At 36.5% G+C, this 20186-nt stretch overlaps 3 long non-coding RNA genes across 11 annotated transcripts; 1 reads left to right on the plus strand and 2 right to left on the minus strand.

Annotated features, from left to right (window-relative positions):
* Positions 1-708: 708 nt before the first annotated feature.
* Positions 709-7674, minus strand: LOC109020888. Of its 2 annotated transcripts, none has more exons than XR_004801713.1 (2): positions 7570-7674; positions 709-4721 (listed from the first exon to the last, which is right to left on the minus strand). It is a non-coding gene; the product is annotated as an uncharacterized LOC109020888 (long non-coding RNA). The 2 variants fall into 2 exon arrangements; XR_004801712.1 differs by having other exon boundaries at positions 709-6170.
* On the plus strand, positions 4081-6997 carry LOC118348737. The gene is made up of 2 exons (XR_004801722.1): positions 4081-4117; positions 6410-6997. It is a non-coding gene; the product is annotated as an uncharacterized LOC118348737 (long non-coding RNA).
* Positions 7675-9431: 1757 nt separating the features above from the next.
* On the minus strand, positions 9432-18371 carry LOC118348736. Of its 8 annotated transcripts, none has more exons than XR_004801715.1 (3): positions 15072-18371; positions 9688-14121; positions 9432-9603 (listed from the first exon to the last, which is right to left on the minus strand). It is a non-coding gene; the product is annotated as an uncharacterized LOC118348736 (long non-coding RNA). The 8 variants fall into 8 exon arrangements; XR_004801721.1 differs by having other exon boundaries at positions 9432-14121; positions 15072-17696; positions 17887-18369; XR_004801720.1 differs by having other exon boundaries at positions 9432-14121; positions 15072-16823; positions 17260-18369.
* Between the last annotated feature and the right edge of the window lie 1815 nt (positions 18372-20186).

Consider the following 20186-nt stretch of genomic DNA (forward strand, 5'->3'; position numbering starts at 1 on the left):
CCCCAAGAAAAGGTGCTTGTAGATTTCCTCACAAAAGGAATTTTAAACAATAAAAATAAGAACCTAATTATAAATGTATATTTAAATGGATAATCAAGAACCATAAAACTACAAAATAAATGTCTCGTAACAAGACTTTGGTAACAAGCCGAACCATTTAAAAAAAAAAACAGGAAAGACTTGGTAAAAAAATGATCCTTGAGATATTAGAACGAGAAAACATGAAGGTTAGAGAGGTCCCTCCCATCTAACTTAGTCACCATTTAATTGCAAGATTGGACACCACGGAAAGCCGAACTGCTATATGCCCCCATGCAATCCAACGATACAACTCCATACAACTTCGAAATCCATACTCTTCCATACACAGATTACAAGAGGAAGGGAACCCAAGCGTATACTTTCCCAACACTCAAAGAGAGCAGCTTCTAAAGTGTGCAACTCTATCTTAAGTGCCATAAAACAACAAATCACAATGTTGAACAAGGCTCTATACAACCTGCTAAAAGGTCGAAATGCAGATTGCGGCAACTGATCATGTTAAAGGTCTGATGAGCTGCTAACGTGCATGAACAGCTCTACAAATACAATGAATCTTGAATTTCCAAGCCATGCAATAAATCACAATGATAACCATAGGAGTGCAAATATGTTCTTCCTGTACAATCAGTGATCGTAGTTACCAAGCCAGCCGTAAAGGAAAAGAAATTGCGACAAATTGGTAACATGCCATGCTCCATATTTGTAACCCAGTACAAGAAATCCTTGAGGCCGCTATCCTTAATAAGTTTTTCTGTAGTCTCATTACATCCCCCACACAATCCAACAATTCAAATCCAAGCTGTACCACACCACAACAAATTTTTGAATCAAAAAAAATCACAAGGATCGGATTCTGGACTAAGGGGAACTTATTTGTGCTGATGGTTACCAAGTCAGTAAATCAATAAGGGAAAATACAGCCTTACAAGTTGGAAACCAGCCAACCGTAGAGTACAGAGTTTCATAGTTATAATCTCGCAGACGACACCATATTCATCAGGACGATAAAACCTTGCTGGAACCAACTGCAGTAAAAACTTGTAGCATGACACCGTATACCTCTAGTATTTCATGAACTTGATAGAGAATTCGATATCAGAAAACCACAAGCGATAATCATATGGGCATATAGAAGGGCATATAGAAGCATATTAACCTTGGTGCTGAAATGTGTCCAGAATTGTGAAAGCTTAGGACCAGTAGCAACCTTGGGTGGACCCGAAATCAGAACTCTCTGTTACTTCCCAAACCAATAATGATGTAAGCAAATACCTGAGGTCGCACAATCTTAGAAAGCCTAACTCTTGTCGATCAAAGATGAATAAACCAAAACCTGATTTTTCAATGCCATAAGATAGACTTTCCCTCAGCAGCTATAACCAAGTCACAATGATAAATTACCATCCATAAAGGGTATTAGGATACAAACAAAAATGACCAAGACCCTCAGCAAATCCTGCACTTAAGTCATCAATTTATATTCCTCTTAAAACCAGATGCCTAAGAAAAGAAAATGCAAATCATCGAAACAAGCCCTTCTACAGACTAAGGATTATCCCCACCAGGATTTCAAACATTATCCCCACCAGGTATCTATAAGGATTTCATAATGAACTGTAAAATCACAAATATTAGGATAATGAAGTTGGTGGCTGGGCTGGTCAGTCAAGTTTTGCAGGAAATTGTAGCGAAGGCAAAGCTACTGAAGTTGCTTTCTGCAAATGGCAATAGAACCATACACTAGGAAAGAGAAACGAAAATCACATGAAAGTGGAAACCCCACTGTTGCTCGTATTCATATCCTTGCAAACTTTCACTGAGAGAGAAAATTCAAGCTCTATTTCATGGTAGTTGTTACGTAAAAGAATATCATTGTAAAATAATCATCACGGAAGAGTATTCAAAATCATGGCATTGCACGACCCCTTGAAATTATTTATTTAGACCACACCCAACGTAGATAAACAAATGAAAAGCATGTGGCATATTGAGAAGCACAAGAGAACATACAGAAAAAAATTCACGTAGCCTTATCACAAAACCCATTTCACGTAGATAATAAACAATTGAAAAGCACGTGGGAAATTGAGAAGCAGACGAGAACATAAAGAACAAAATCACGTAGCCTTGGCTCAAACCTATTTCAAGTCATTGCCTGACCCCTTGAAATCATTTCTTTAGGCCACGCAGATGCAGCCTGACAATACAGATAAAGAAATGAAAGACTGAAATTGAGAAGCATAAGAGAACATAAAGAACAAAATCACGTAGCCTTAGCTCAAAATCCCAAATCCGTGCCTGAATCCTTAGAATTATTTATTTAGGCCAACATGATGCAGCCTGACAATACACACAATGAAGATAAACAAATGAAAAGCATGTGGGAAATTAAAGAAGCAGAAGAGAACAAAAAAAACAAAATCATTTAGCCTTAGCTCAAATCCATTTTATGGTATTGCCGCACCCCTTGGAATACAAACTTAAACCACGCAAATGCAGCCTGACACGCAAATGCAGCCTGACAATACACGCCAAGTAGATGAGCATATGAAAAGCATATGGGAAATTGAGAAGCAGAAGCAAACACAAAGAACGCCTTAGCTCAAACCCATTTCACAGCATTGCATGACCCCTTGGAAATATTTATTCAGGCCACGCAGATGCAGCCTGACAATACACACAATGTAGATAAACAAATCAAAAGCAAGGGGGAAATTGAGAAGTGGAACAAAACATAAACAAAATCACAAAACCTTAGCTCAAACCCATTTCATGGCATTGCCGCACCCCTTTGAATTATTTATTCAAACCACGCAAAGTAGATAGGCCAATGAAAACCATGTGGGAAATTGAGAAGCAGAAAAGAACATAAAGAACGCCTTAGCTCAAACACGTTTCATGGCATTGCATGATCCCTTGAAATTATTTATTTAGGCCAACCCAGATTCAGCCTGACAATACAAAACGTAGATAAACACATGAAAAGTGTGTGGAAAATTGAGAAGCAGAGGAGGAAAAAAAAAAACAAAATCAAGTAGTCTTAGCTCAAACCCATTTAATGGCATTGCCTGAGCCCCCAGAATTATTTATTTAATCTACACAAATGCAGCCTGGCAATACACAGTACACACAACATAGATAAGCAAATGAAAAGCATGTGAGAAATTGAGAAGCAGAAGAGAACATAAAGAACAAAATCACGTAGCCTTAGCTCAAACCCATTTCATGGCATTGCTTGACCCCTTGGAATTATTTATTCAGGCCACGCAAAATGCAGCCTGGCAACACACACAAAGTAGATAGGCAAATGAAAACCATGTGGGAAATTGAGAAGCAGAAGAGAGGATAAAGCACATCTTAGCTCAAACCCATTTCATGGCATTGCATGATCCCTTGAAATTATTCATCTAGGCCACCCAGATGCAGCCTGACAATACACACGATGTAGATAAACACATGAAAGGCGTGTGCAAAATTGAGAAGCAGAACAGAATCAAAACAAAAAAACAAAAAACAAAATCAAGTACTCTTAGCTCAAACCCCCCTCATGGCATTGCATGATCCCTTGAAATTATTCATTTAGGCAACCCACATGCAGCCTGACAATAAACACATCAAAAGCGTGTGGAAAATTCAGAAGCAGAAGAGAACAAAACAAAATCAAGTATTCTTAGCTCAAACCCATTTAATGGGATTGCCTGACCCCTCAGAAGTGTTTATTTAACATACGCAAATGCAGCCTGGCAATAAACAGTACACAAGACATAGATAAGCAAATGAAAAGCATGTGGGAATTAAGTAGCAGAAGAGAACAAAAGTAACGCTTCAGCTCAAACCCATTTCAAGTCATTGCCTGACCCCTTGAAATTATTTATTCTGGCCACGCAGATGCAGCCTGACAATACACACAATGTGGATAAACAAATGGAAAAGCAAGGGGGATATCAAGAAGCAGAACAGAACATAAACAAAATCACAAAGCCTTAGCTCAAACCCATTTCATGGCATTGCTGCACCCCTTTGAATTATTTATTCAGACCACGCAAAATGCAGCCTGGCAATACACACAAAGTAGGTAGGCAAATGAAAAGCATGTGGGAAATTGAGAAGCAGAAGAGAACATAAAGAACAAAATCACGTATCCTTGGCTCAAACCCATTTCAAGGCATTGCATGACCCCATGGAATTTATTCAGACCACGCAGATGCAGCATCACAATACACACAATGTCGATAAACAAACGATAAGCAAGGGGGTAATTGAGAAGCAGAACAGAACATAAAGAAAATCACAAAGCCTTAGTTCAAACCCATTTCATGGCATTGCCTGACCCCTTTGAATTATTTATTCAAACCACGCAAAATGCAGCCTGGCAATACACAAAGTAGATAGGGAAATGAAAACCGTGTGGGAAATTGAGAAGCAGAAGAGAACAAAATAAAATCAAGTACTCTTAGCTCAAACCCATTTCATGGGATTGCCTGACCCCTCAGAAGTGTTTATTTAACCTACGCAAATGCAGCCTGGCAATACACAGTACACACAACATAGATAAGCAAATGAAAAAGCATGCGGGAATTGAGTAGCAGAAGAGAACAAAACGAACGCTTCAGCTCAAACCCATTTCAAGTCATTGCCTGACCCCTCGGAATTATTTATTTAGGCCACGCAGATGCAGCCTCGGAATTATTTATTTAGGCCACGCAGATGCAGCCTGACAATACACACGATGTAGATAAACAAATGAAAAGCATGTGGGTAATTGAAGAAGCAGAAGAGAACAAAATCAAGCAGATAAACAAATGCAAAGCATGTGGGAAATTGAGAAGCAGAAAAGAAAATAAAGAACAAAATCACGTAGCCTTAGCTCAAACCCATTTCATCGCCACGCAGATGCAGCCTGACAATACACACAATGTAGATAAACAAATGAAAAGCAAGGGGGAAATTGAGAAGCAGAACAGAACATAAACAAAATCACAAAGCCTTAGCTCAAACCCATTTCATGGCATTGCTGCACCCCTTTGAATTATTTATTCAAACCACGCAAAATGCAGCCTGGCAATACACACAAAGTAGATAAACAAATGAAAAGCATGTGGGTAATTGAAGAAGCAGAAGAGAACAAAATCAAGCAGATAAACAAATGCAAAGCATGTGGGAAATTGAGAAGCAGAAAAGAAAATAAAGAACAAAATCACGTAGCCTTAGCTCAAACCCATTTCATCGCCACGCAGATGCAGCCTGACAATACACACAATGTAGATAAACAAATGAAAAGCAAGGGGGAAATTGAGAAGCAGAACAGAACATAAACAATATCACAAAGCCTTAACTCAAACCCATTTCATGGCATTGCTGCACCCCTTTGAATTATTTATTCAAACCACGCAAAATGCAGCCTGGCAATACACACAAAGTAGATACGCAAATGAAAAGCACACGGGAAATTGAGAAGCAGAAGAGAAGATAAAGAATGCCTTAGCTCAAACCCATATCATGGCCTTTTGCATGATCCCTTGAAATTATTCATTTAGGCCAACCCAGATGCAGCCTGACAATACACACAACGAACAAAATCACGTAGCCTTGGCTCAAACCCATTTCCTGGCATTGCATGACCCCCTTGGAATTATTTATTCAGGCCACGCAGATGCAGCCTCACAATACACAAAATGTAGATAAACAAACGAAAAGCAACAGGGAAATTGAGAAGCAGAACAGAACATAAAGAAAATCACAAAGCCTTAGTTCAAACCCATTTCATGGCATTGCCAGACCCCTTTGAATTATTTATTCAAACCACGCAAAATGCAGCCTGGCAATACACAAAAGGAGATGGGGAAATGAAAACCGTGTGGGAAATTGAGAAGCAGAAGAGAATAAAATAAAATCAAGTACTCTTAGCTCAAACCCATTTCAAGGGATTGCCTGACCCCCAGAAGTGTTTATTTAACCTACACAAATGCAGCCTGGCAATACACAGTACACACAACATAGATAAGCAAATGAAAAAGCAAGCGGGAATTGAGTAGCAGAAGAGAACAAAAAGAATGCTTCAGCTCAAACCCATTTCAAGTCATTGCCTGACCCCTTGAAATTATTTATTTAGGCCACGCAGATGCAGCCTGACAATACACACGATGTAGATAAACAAATGAAAAGCACGTGGGTAATTAAAGAAGCAGAAGAGAACAAAATCAAGCAGATAAACAAATGCAAAGCATGTGGGAAAATGAGAAGCAGAAAAGAAAATAAAGAACAAAATCACGTAGCCTTAGCTCAAACCCATTTCATGGCATTGCTGCACCCCTTTGAATTATTTATTCAAACCACGCAAAATGCAGCCTGGCAATACACAAAGTAGATAGGCAAATCAAAAGCACGTGGGAAATTGAGAAGCAGAACAGAACATAAAGAACGCCTTAGCTCAAACCCATATCATGGCCCTGCATGATCCCTTGAAATTATTCATTTAGGCCAACCCAGATGCAGCATGACAATACACACAACGAAGATAAACACATGAAAAGCGAGTGAAAAATTGAGATGCAGAGGAAAAAAAAACAAAAACAAAATCAAGTAGTCTTAGCTCAAACCCATTTCATGGCATTGCCTGAACCCCCAGAATTATTTATTTAATCTACGCAAATGCAGCCTGGCAATACACACAACATAGATAAGCAAATGAAAAGCAGGTCGGAAATTGAGAAGCAAAAGAGAACATAAAGAACAAAATCACGTAGCCTTGGCTCAAACCCATTTCATGGCATTGCATGACCCAGAAGAGAACATAAAGAACGCCTTAGCTCAAACCCATATCATCACCTTGCATGATCCCTTGAAATTATTCATTTAGGCCAACCCAGATGCAGCCTGACAATACACACAACGTATATACACATGAAACGCGTGTGGAAAATTGAGAATCGAGGGGAAAAAAAAAAAAAAAAAACAAAATCAAATAGTCCTAGCTCAAACCCCATTTCATGGCATTGCCTGAACCCCAAGAATTATTTATTTAATCTACGCAAATGCAGCCTGGCAATACACACAACATAGATAAGCAAATGAAAAGCAGGTCGGAAATTGAGAAGCAGAAGAGAACATAAAGAACAAAATCACGTAGCCTTGGCTCAAACCCATTTCATGGCATTGCATGACCCCCTTGGAATTATTTATTTAAACCACGCAAAATGCAGCCTGGCAATACACAAAAGTAGATAGGGAAATGAAAACCGTGTGGGAAACTGAGAAGCAGAAGAGAATAAAATAAAATCAAGTACTCTTAGCTCAAACCCATTTCAGGGGATTGCCTGACCCCTCAGAAGTGTTTATTTAACCTATGCAAATGCAGCCTGGCAATACACAGTACACACAACATAGATAAGCAAATGAAAAAGCATGCGGGAATTGGGTAGCAGAAGAGAACAAAAAGAACTTCAGCTCAAACCCATTTCAAGTCATTGCCTGACCCCTTGAAATTATTTATTTAGGCCACGCAGATGGAGGCCACGCAGATGCAACCTGACAATACACACGATGTAGATAAACAAATGAAAAGCATGTGGGTAATTAAAAAAGCAGAAGAGAACAAAATCAAAGCATGTGGGAAATTGAGAAGCAGAAAAGAAAATAAAGAACAAAATCACGTAGCCTTAGCTCAAACCCATTTCATGGCCACGCAGATGCAGACTGACATTACACACAATGTAGATAAACAAATGAAAAGCAAGGGGGAAATTGAGAAGCAGAACAGAACATAAACAAAATCACAAAGCCTTAGCTCAAACCCATTTCATGGCATTGCTGCACCCCTTTGAATTATTTATTCAAACCACGCAAAATGCAGCCTGGCAATACACGCAAAGTAGATAGCCAAATGAAAAGCACGTGGGAAATTGAGAGGCAGAAGAGAACATAAAGAACGCCTTAGCTCAAACCCATATCATGGCATTGCATGATCCCTTGAAATTATTCATTTAGGCCAACCCAGATGCAGCCTGACAATACACACAACGAAGATAACCATATGAAAAGCGTGTGAAAAATTGAGACGCAGAGGAAAAAAAAAAAAATCATGTAGTCTTAGCTCAAACCCATTTCATGGCATTGCCTGAACCCCCAGAATTATTTATTTAATCTACGCAAATGCAGCCTGGCAATACACACAACACAGATAAGCAAATGAAAAGCAGGTCGGAAATTGAGAAGCAGAAGAGAACATAAAGAACAAAATCACGTAGCCTTGGCTCAAACCCATTTCATGGCATTGCATGACCCCCTTGGAATTATTTATTCAGGCCACGCAGATGCAGCCTCACGATACACACAATGTAGATAAACAAATGAAAATCAACGGGGAAATTGAGAAGCGAAACAGAACATAAAGAAAATCACAAAGCCTTAGCTCAAACCCATTTTATGGCATTGCCTGACCCCTTTGAATTATTTATTCAAACCACGCAAAATGCAACCTGGCAATATACAAGGTAGATAGGGAAATGAAAACTGTGGGGGAAATTGAGAAGAAGAAGAGAACATAAAGCACGCCTTAGCTCAAACCCATATCATGGCATTGCATGATCCCTTGAAATTATTCATTTAGGCCACCCAGATGCAGCCTGACAATACACACAATGTAGATAAACAAACGAAAAGCACGGGGGAAATTAAAGAAGCAGAAGAGAACAAAAATAACAAAATCAAGTAGCCTTAGCTCAAGCCCATTTCTTGGCATTGCCTGACCCCTTGGAATTATTTATTGAGGCCACGCAGATGCAGCCTGACAATACACACAATGTAGATAAACAAATGAAAAGCAAGGGGGAAATCGAGAAGAAGAACATAACATAAACAAAATCACAAAGCCTTAGCTCAAACCCATTTCAGGGCATTGCTGCACCCCTTTGAATTATTTATTCAAACCACGCAAAATGCAGCCTGGCAATACACACAAAGGAGATAGGCAAATCAAAAGCATGTGGGAAATTGAGAAGCAGAAGAGAACATAAAGAACGCCTTAGCTCAAACCCATTTCTTGGCGTTGCATGATCCCTTGATATTATTCATTTAGGCCAACCCAGATGCAGCCTGACAATACACACAAAGTAGATAAACACATGAAAAGCGTGTGGAAAATTGAGACACACAGGAGAAAAAAAAAAAAACAAAATCAAGTAGTCTTAGCTCAAACCCATTTAAGGGCATTGCCTGAACCCCCAGAATTATTTATTTAATCTACACAAATGCAGCCTAGCAATACACACAACAACATAGATAAGCAAATGAAAAGCATGTGGGAAATTGAGAAGCAGAAGAGACCATAAAGAACAAAATCACGTAGCCTTGTCTCAAACCCATTTCATGGCATTGCCTGACCCCTTTGAATTCAAACCACGCAAAATGCAGCCTGGCAATACACACAAAGTAGATAGGGAAATGAAAACCGTGTGGGAAATTGAGGAGCAGAAGAGAACATAAGGCACGCCTTAGCTCAAACCCATTTCATGGCATTGCATGATCCCTTGAAATTATTCATTTAGGCCACCCACATGCAGCCTGACAATACACACAATGTAGATAAACACATGGAAAGCGTGTGGAAAATTGAGAAGCAGAAGAGAACAAAACAAAATCAAGTACTCTTAGCTCAAACCCATTTCATGGGATTGCCTGATCCCTCGGAAGTGTTTATTTAACCTACGCAAAAGCAGCCTGGCAATACACAGTACACACAACATAGATAAGCAAATGAAAAGTATGTGGGGAATTGAGTAGCAAAAGGGAACAAAAAGAACGCTTCAGCTCAAACCATTCCAAGTCATTTCCTGACCCCTTGGAATTATTTATTTAGGCCACGCAGATGCAGCCTGACAATACAGAAAGAAATGAAAAGACTGAAATTGAGAAGCATAAGAGAATATAAAGAACAAAATCACGTAGCCTTAGCTCAAAAACCCATTTTGTGCTTTGCCTGAACCCTTGGAATTATTTATTTAGGCCAACATGATGCAGCCTGACAATACACACGATGTAGATAAACAAATGAAAAGCTTGTGGGAAATTAAAGAAGCATAAGAGAACAAAAATAACAAAATCACGTAGCCTTAGCTCAAACCCATTTCATGGCATTGCCTGACCCCTTGGAATTATTTATTGAGGCCACGCAGATGCATCCTGACAATACACCCAATGTAGAGAAACAAATGAAAAGCATGTGGGAAATTGAGAAGCATAAGAGAAAATAAAGAACAAAATCACGTAGCCTTAGCTCAAAACCCATTTCATGGAATTGCCTCACCCCTTGGAATTATTTATCTAGGCCATGCAGATGCAGCCTGACACTACACACAAAATATATAAGCAAATGAAAAGCATGTGGGAAATTTGAGAATAATAAGAGAACATAAAAAACAAATAGTGTAGCCCTAGCTCAAACCCATTTCATGGCATTGAATGACCCCTTGAAATTATTTATTAGGCCACGCAGATGTAACCTGACAATAAATGTATATAAACCAATGAAAAGCGTGTGGGAAATTGACAAGCAGAAGAGACCATAAAAAAAATCACACGGCCTTAGCTCAAACCCCATTTCATTGCCTGACCCCTTGGAATTATTTATTTAAACCATGCCTGACAGTACACATAAAGTAGATAAGCAAATGAACAGCATGTGAAAAATTGTAACGTGTAATGTGGGAAATTGAGAAGCAGAAGCAAACGTAAAGAACAAAATTATGTAGCTTAGCTCAAACAGCTCAAACCCATTTCATTGCATTGGATGACCCCTTCAAATTTTTATTTAGGCCACGCAGATGCAGCCTGACAATACACACAATGTAGATAAGCAAATGAAAAGCATGTGGGAAATTGAGAAGCAGAAGAGAACATAAAGAACAAAATCATGTAGCCTTAGCTCAAACCCATTTCATTGCATTGCATGACCCCTTGGAATTATTTCTTTAAACCACGAAAATGCAGCCTGACAATAGACACAATGTAGATAAGCAAATGAAAAGCATGTGGGAAATTGAGAAGGCAGAAGAGAACATAAAGAACGCCTTAGCAAACCCATTTCATGGCATTGCATGACCCCTTGAAATTATTTATTTAGGCCACACAGATGCAACCTGACAATACACACAATGTGGATAAACAAATGAAAAGCTTGTGGGAAATTGAGAAGCTCGAAGAGAACATAAAGAACACCTTAGCTAAAACCCATTTCCTGGCATTTCCTGACCCCCTGGAATTATTTATTTAGGCCACACAGATGCAGCCTGACAATATACAATGTAGATAAACAAATGAAAAGCATGTGGGAAATTGAGAAGCTCGAAGAGAACATAAAGAACACCTTAGCTAAAACCCATTTCCTGGCATTTCCTGACCCCCTGGAATTATTTATTTAGGCCATGCAGATGCAGCCTGACAATATACAATGTAGATAAACAAATGAAAAGCATGTGGGAAATTGAGAAGCAGAAGAGAACACAAGGAACAAACTCACGTAGCCACGCAGATGCAGCCTGTCAATACACAAGAAGTATATAAACAAACAAAAAGCACGTGGGAAATTGAGAAGCAGAAGAGAACATAAACAACAAAATCGCATTCTTAGCTAAAACCCGTTTCATGGCATTGCATGACCCCTCGAAATTATTTATTTAGGCTATGCAGATGCAACCTGACAATATAGAGTGTAGATGAACTAATGAAAAGCATGTGGAAAATTGAGAAGCAAAAGAGAACATAAAGAACAAAATTACGTAGCCTTAGCTCAAACCCATTTCATGGCATTGCCTGACCCCTTGGAATTATTTATTTAAACCACCCAAATGCAGCCTGACAATAGACACAACGTAGATAAGTGAATGAAAAGCATGTTGGAAATTGGGAAGCAGAAGAGAACATAATAACAAAATCACGTAGGCTTAGCTCAAACCCATTTCATGGCATTGCATGACCCCTTGGAATTATTTATTTAAACCACGCAAATGCAACCTGACAATACACACTGTAGATAGACACATGAAAAGCGATAGACTGTAGGAAATTAAGTAGCAGTAGAGAACAAAATAGATAAATCACAAAGCCTTAGTTCAAACCCATTTCATGGAATTGCATGACCCCTTGCCCTTAACAATATACAGTGTAGATGAACTAATGAAAAGCATGTGGAAAATTGAGAAGCAAAAGAGAACATAAAGAACAAAATTACGTAGCCTTAGCTCAAACCCATTTCATTGCATTGCCTGGCCCCTTGGAATTATTTATTTAAACCACCCAAATGCAGCCTGACAATAGACACAATGTAGATAAGTGAATGAAAAGCATGTTGGAAATTGGGAAGCAGAAGAGAACATAATGAACAAAATCACGTAGGCTTAGCTCAAACCCATTTCATGGCATTGCATGACCCCTTGGAATTATTTATTTAAACCACGCAAATGCAACCTGACAATACACACTGTAGATAGACACATGAAAAGCGATAGACTGTAGGAAATTAAGTAGCAGATGAGAACAAAATAGATAAATCACAAAGCCTTAGTTCAAACCCATTTCATGGAATTGCATGACCCCTTGCCCTTAACATATAAACCTCTTAAAACCGACGGCATCAAATTACGAGTCAAACCATCAAGACCGGCAAATATACAGGCACAAAGTTTCTCCTTTATTTAATTAGGATCTCTTTATAATCACACGTACCAGTCAAAACATTATTACCAAAGATCAAGAATGCGGGGCTTCCATGAAAGATCTAACTTTGAAAACTTAACTCTTACTGGAAAATGCGGAAGAGGAAGTCCAAACATGCAGTGAAGAAATCCAAACATACACTTTCACTGCATTTAGAGAGAACCCGTTAACACATCCAACTCTTAACTAGTTCGGGAATTGATTAAAAATGCATAATACAAATGCCACTTTTTCAAATACACCATGACTTATAATTAAACTCCTTTAACATGCCAGCCGTGAAGAAAGTAATGGACAGATGATATCTTAATAACCCTGTAGAAGAAACCAGCAGCAGAGAAAGTAAAGGACAGATATATATTTGTATTCCTGTACAAAGAAAACCAAATTGATCTAGCCGAACAAACATTGCTCGAAGGGAAACAGTTGTGAAGCACCAACCGTAAATAAATCAAATAAGGAACATCATTGTGACATCTCCGCAAAAACATCATTGTGACATCTCAGCAAAAGTGGAATAAAGAGAAGGAAAAATAACAGTTTTCTTGTTTCCACAGGCACTTAATAGGAACTTATTTGCGCTTTTGGTTTCCAAGCGAGTCAAACCATAGTGTAGTTTTAATCCTGTAGAAGGCACCATATTGATCAGGACAAGAAATCATAGCTGGAACCAACTGCAGTAGAAGTTGTCGCACAACTCCAAATTCCATGAGATACATCATATACTAAACAGGTTTGCGGTCGAGGGGGAAAATATGACTACACTTAATAGGCGAAAAGTGAAAGAGCAGAAACAATAACCGGTGCCTTGCTTCTATGGGATCGTGAAATCCAGACCATAAACAAGGCCCTCTGATCTCAAACGTTAAAATGCCCAAGCAGATGTGTGATATGAAGATAGGAACAAATAAGAGTTCCCCTTGCTTCTGCAGCTCCTACGCATTTTAAAGGAAAAAGAAACATAAGAATAAACTCTGTTGCTCAAATCACAAGAATAACCATGACGAATTCAACGTCTCATGGACCTATCAGGAAACATAGTTTCAAACACCTTCCTCATCAGATTCCTTAGTATTTCGAGTGCACTTGATCGAGACTTCCGTATCAGAAAAACACAAGCGATAGTCAGAAGGATATATATATATATACCCATAGGTTACTTGGGGCTGAAATGTGTCCAGAACTGTGAAAGCTTTGGACCAGTACCAAACTTGATTGGACACATAAGAAATCAGAACTCATTGACTTCCCTAACCAAGATAAAGATGAATAAACCAAAAACCTGGTTTCTGGTTTTCCCTCTATATAAACCAAGGATGAATGCCATAAGACGATATTCCCTCTGCAGCTATAACCAAGTCACAAACTCTGAAATTACCGACCAAAAAGAGTATTAGATTACAAACAAAATCATGCAATAAATTAAAATTTTATATTCCTCTTATAATTGGAGGTCTAGGGGAATATATGAAGGAATGAAATGAGATGAAAATTTATCAGTAATGAAATAGCTTAAATTAAGATGTTTTATTGGATTTTGAGAAATGAGACAAAAAGTAAATATATTATACAGTTAAAATATTGTTAGTATATAATTTTTTAATATAATTTTCATTTTGAAACTTGAAAAAGTAGAAAAAAATAGGATTAGATAAAACATTTGAAAATTTGAAATTGAAAAGTGTTTTTGTTTTGGATGAGATGACTTGTGTTCCCAAATAACACTTACGACAAGATAATGCAAACCCAACGCCACAAAATGATAAAGAAATACTATCGAAACAAGCCCTATGGAACTACCAATGAGATGGTTTCAACATTATCCCCACCAGGTATCCATAAGGATCTCATAAATTATCTGTAAAACCACAAATACTAGGATATGGAAGAGAAGAACATGGCAATACAACAAGACACTACAACATAGAAACGAGCATCACATGAAAGTGGAAATCCGATTGTTGCGCTCGTATTGAATTCCTTGGTTGAAAAGAAAAGCAAGAGCATTCAAAAGCATGCAAAGATTAAGAAGCAGAACAGAACATAAACAGTGTAGATAAACAAATGAAAAGCAAGAATACTCAAAAACATGTAGGAAGTTGAGAAGTAGAAGAGAAGATAAAAGATAAAATCATGTAGCCTTAGTTCAAACCCATTGCATGACCCTTGTTAAGCCCTCAACAAAAAAGCCTCTTAATACCGGCATCAAATTATAAGGCAACCCAACAAGAAATGCATGGTACACAAGCAGAAATTTTCTACTTTTTTTAATTCAATTTTCTTTAAATTTTTTATGAAGAGCTTATCATCACACGTACCAGTTAAGCATTATCACCCAAGATCAAGAATGGGGGACTCAATGAAAGATGCAACTTCGAAAGGAAATCCAAACCTACACTTAAATGGAATTTAGACAGAAAACATGTTAAAGCATCCGACTTTAACTGCTTCTGAAATGGATTAGTAATTCACAACAGAAACGCCACTTTTTTTAAACACCAAGAGACTTCAAATTAATTCAAGGATTATCATGCAGCCACGGAGATAGATTTATTTATACTCCAGTAGAGTAGAAGAAACCCGAAACCCGCAGCGGAGAAAGTAAAGATCATCTAGACAAACAAGCTTTGCTCAAACCCAACACGGGATCTGGTTAAAGAAAACTATATATGAACAGACTTCTCGGCAAAAGTGGAATAAAGAGAAGGGAAAATAACAGTTTTCTTGTTTCTGCAGGCACTGGGAGGAATTTATTTGGCCTCATGGTTTCCAAGCCAGTCAACCATAAAGCAAAAGTCAGTTACAAATTGCAGGCCAGCCAGCCAGCCGTAGTTTGAATCATAGTTTTAATCCTGTGGTTTCCAAGGCAGTAAACCATAAAAGCAAAATTCAGTGTTGCAGATTTGCAAGCCAGCCAACCATAGTGGTTTTAATCCTGTAGAAGGGGCACCATATTGATCGTATACTAAACAGATTTACTGTTGAAGTGTGAATATGAATTGACTGAAATGTGAAATAGATCGTATACTAAATAACCGTCGCCTTTCTTTTCTGCGATTGTGCAATCCAGGTGATAAAGCAACCGCTCTTAAACGTTAAAAAACCCAAGCAAATATGACATGATGATAAGAAAAACTAGAGTTCCCTTGCTTCTGCAGCTCCTACGCAGTGGATTTTGAAGGAAAAAATAAACATAAGAATAGGGCTCTGTTGCTCAAATCACAAGAAAAACCATGATGAATTCAACAGTCTTGTGGACCTATTTCATGCACTCGATCGAGAATTCCATATTAGAAAACCACAAGCGATATTCACAAGAATTGAAGCATAGGTTACTTGGTGCTGAAATGCATCGAGAATTGTGGAAGCTTTGGACCAGTTCCAAACTTGGTTGGACACGTAAGAAGAATAACCTAACCAAGAATGAAGTAAGCAAATATCGGTTGTAATTTGCAGACACAAACCTTTGAAAGCCTAACTCAAGTCTCAATCAACGATGAATAAACCAAAAACCTGTTTTTCAATGCCATAAGACGATTTGCCCCCAGCAGCCATAACCATATCACAAACTCTGACAAATTACCATCCAAAAAGGATATTATGTTACAAACAAAAATGACCAAAGCCGTCAGCAAATCATGCAATAAGTTATAAATATATATTCCTCTTAAAATCAGAGGCCTAAGAGAAGAAAATGCAAATCCAATGCCATAAAATGAACAAGAAAAATTATCGAAACATGCAGAAAGACTTCCGAGTGTCTTGAAAATGGGGGGAAATAAAACTTGCGCCAAATGCCGGAGTCATGAAAGATAAATCAATGAGGTAAATATCATCATATTGTTTAAAGCCGAGGAAAAATTACGGGATTGGCACTTGTAAGAATATTCGTATTGGATTTCCTTTCTTCTGCATCATCCACGAGCTAAATATTCGCATTGCTGAAATTAACACTTGTAAGAATAAGAAACCACATCCAATAAAAAATACAAGAATTTCAAAACCAAAAGTATTATATGAATCTGTCAGTCTTTCTCCAAAGCATCAAGCCGGAAATGCAAGAAGCATAACTGCAAAAAACAAAAAGGGAAAAACTTAACCGTTACCATCAGGAATCGATTTTTCTTCATCGACAACAATATCATTAGAAAACCATCACCAACGACGATAAGTATTGAAAGAAAATTTCAATCTTTAGTTTAGATTTGGTCAGTGAGTTGATATAAAATTTAAATTAAAGTTAAATAAAATATTGTTACAATATTAATTTTTAATATTATTATTGGTATGAAATTTGAAAAAAATAAATTATTTATTATATAGTGTAAAACTTTGAAAAATTGTAACGATTAAATTAGATGACGTGAGTTGTTGAGATCAACTTTGAATCCAACCTGCGCCTTAATGAAAAAGAAAATTCCATTTCAACCAACGGACAACGTAATTTGGAGACAAATCCAGATTTGGCAAAGAAGATGATGGACGATGCATCAAGAAAATACTAACACGAAGAAGATCGCATCCTATTCTGAAACGATCCATCAAAAGACGGCAACCCAACAGCATAATATAAATCCGAACAACTATGAAACCGTCGCTTTCTCCATAGCATTAGGACGGATAAGCAAGAAGCAAAAAAGAATTACCGATACCTTCTGAAATCACTTTTCTTCATCTACAAACGATATGATAAGAAAACCATCACCCACGGTAACTATTGAAGGAAAACAAGAAACACAGAGACCTTTATCGTTACCATCTGAAATCAATTTTCTCCATCGATAAACGATATCATAAGAAAACCATCAACAGTGGTAAGTGTTGAAGGAAAATCCGAATCTTTAACGGTAAAGAAAATTCTTCCCTTTCAGCCAACGGCCAACGCAATTAGAAGAGAAAACCCAGATTTCGCAGCGTAGATGATCAGCGATGCATCAAAAAACCTAACACGAAGAAGCTCATATCCTTTCAAGAATTCAAGAATTTCGAAACCAATCGTCAATAAAAAACACAACCCAACAGAACGACTATGAAACCGTCGCTCTTCTCCATAGCATTAGGACGGATAAGCAAGAAGCAAAAAATATTACCGATACCATAGACAAACGATAAGTATTGAAGGAAAATCCAAACCTTTAATGGGAAAGAAAATTCTTCCCTTTCAGCCAAAGGACAACGCAATCAGAAGAAAAAGCCTGGATTTTACAGCAAAGATGATCGGCGATGCAACAAAAAACCTAACGCAAAGAAGACCACATCCTTTCAAATATTCAAGAATCTCGAAACCAATCCTCAATAAAAGCACAATCCAAAAGCATAATATAACTCCGAACGGCTATGAAACCGTCGCTCTTCTCCCCAGAATTGGAACGGATGTGCAAGAAACATAAAACCATCACCGACAGTTAAGTATAGAAACAAATCTATAACGAAAAAAAAAACCTTCCCTTTCAGCTAACGGACAAAATAATTAGGAGAAAAGAACCCGGATTTCACAAGGAAGATGATCTGAGTCGCACCACAAAACCCAACACGAAGATCTTCCCCAATACGGATCTTATACCTAAAAACTAAAACGGAAGAAACCATAAAGCTAGAACGATGAAGATCTAATTGGGGAAGAGGTGTGTATTTATAGACAATGGGAGGCCGGGGGAGTCGGTCAGTAAAGGCGGTGGAAACACGTAATCGTATCCCAAGTCGGTTAATACTACTTATAATAGCTGTTCACATACGCGTGGTCGAATCTTGTGCCGTAATTTTTGCAACTTCCACGCAATGTTTAAAATAATCAAATAAAATAATCTATCAAAAAATAAATAAACAAAAAAAAAATTAGTAGATTTCCATCGTTACCCTTCTCATCTCACGTTTTTATTATTTTTTTAAAGATAAATTTAAAGAGTGAGATGAGAATTTTATATTTTATTTTAAGATGTATTTGAATGTTAAAGTGAGTTAAGTTAAGTTGAAATGATAAAATATTGTTAAAATATTATTTTTTAATATTATTATTATTTTAGAATTTGAAAAAATTGAATTGTTTATTATATTTTGTATTGAAATTTTAAAAAGTTGTAATGATGAGTTTGAGATCTAAATTCATCTTTAGTGTTTAAAATATTATATTTTAATATTATTATTGTATTGAAATTTGAAAAAGTTGAATTGTTTATTATATTTTATATGAAGATTTAAAAATATATAATGAAGAAATGAGATGAGAATTTTGTGTCTCATCTCATCCCAAACCTAATAGATATTTATTTTTTTTTATATAAAATAATAAAGACATGTTATTTTTTACAATATAGTACATAATTATATTTTAAAATGAAATATATTTTAATAAAATAATTCATAAAAATAATTTCATTTTAAAAAAATACTCATATTTTAAAATATGTTGTGAAATTTATTGCACAGATCATTACTCTCTTTTATAAGTAGAGTAGATAAACATTGACTTAAATTATAATGAGAATGTAATGAGTTGTTGAGAAAACGATTCAAATTAGGTTGAGAGACTTCTTGGTGAAGGAAAGAAACGACGGGAAACTTCCAGAAGAGGTTTTGAAATGATGACGACGACGACATGAAAAATAACTTATCAAGAACGTTATAGTTTGGAAACTTAAAGACTACTTTTAATGACTTAATTCAGACTGCGGTGGATAATATAATTTTTAATTATATGATTTATAATTTAAAGTTTAAATAATAAAATTTATTATTAAAAAATTATTTCCTATTTAGTAATTATATGTCTAGAAATAATTTTAAATATTTTAATATTTTACATTTTTTAAAATAAAAAAAAAATTGCTTTTTGAAGTAGAAATAACATAAAAGATCATTTGATTTTTTAAAAATTATGACATTATCTTAGATAGTTTGAAAGTTTCAATTTTCTTAAAATTATATGAATATTTTTGCTCATTCATAAATTTTTTAAAATTATAACTATACTATGGATTATCCGAAAAAACGGAAAAAGTATCAAACAACTTAATTTTATTATTAAATAAATTTTAAAGTTATTTTTAAGCATTTTTTAAGACTTCAACCACAACCCAAACAGAATCTAATATGGGTCACAAGCATTTACAACTCGTTTGTTTTCGTAGATAAGATGAGATGAGTAGAGATTAAAGTTAAAAGTTGAATAAAATATTGTTAAAATATATTTTTTAATATTAATTTTATTTTGAGATTTGAAAAAATTAAATTATTTATTTTTATTTTGTATGTAAATTTAGAAAAATTAAATTATATGAATTGAAAAGAATTGTAAAAACAAACGAGCTGTATGCATTATTTTTATTCATTTCTCTGGGTGCTTATTACTTATTAGTTAAGTCCAAGTAATCTTTGATCCCTCTAGTTCAACCATAACCCTTTTTTATTCGATGAGAGGTTAGGGACGGGACACG

The sequence above is a fragment of the Juglans regia genome, chromosome 6 (assembly GCF_001411555.2).
Source record: "Juglans regia cultivar Chandler chromosome 6, Walnut 2.0, whole genome shotgun sequence".
In the NCBI taxonomy this organism is placed as follows: domain Eukaryota; kingdom Viridiplantae; phylum Streptophyta; class Magnoliopsida; order Fagales; family Juglandaceae; genus Juglans; species Juglans regia.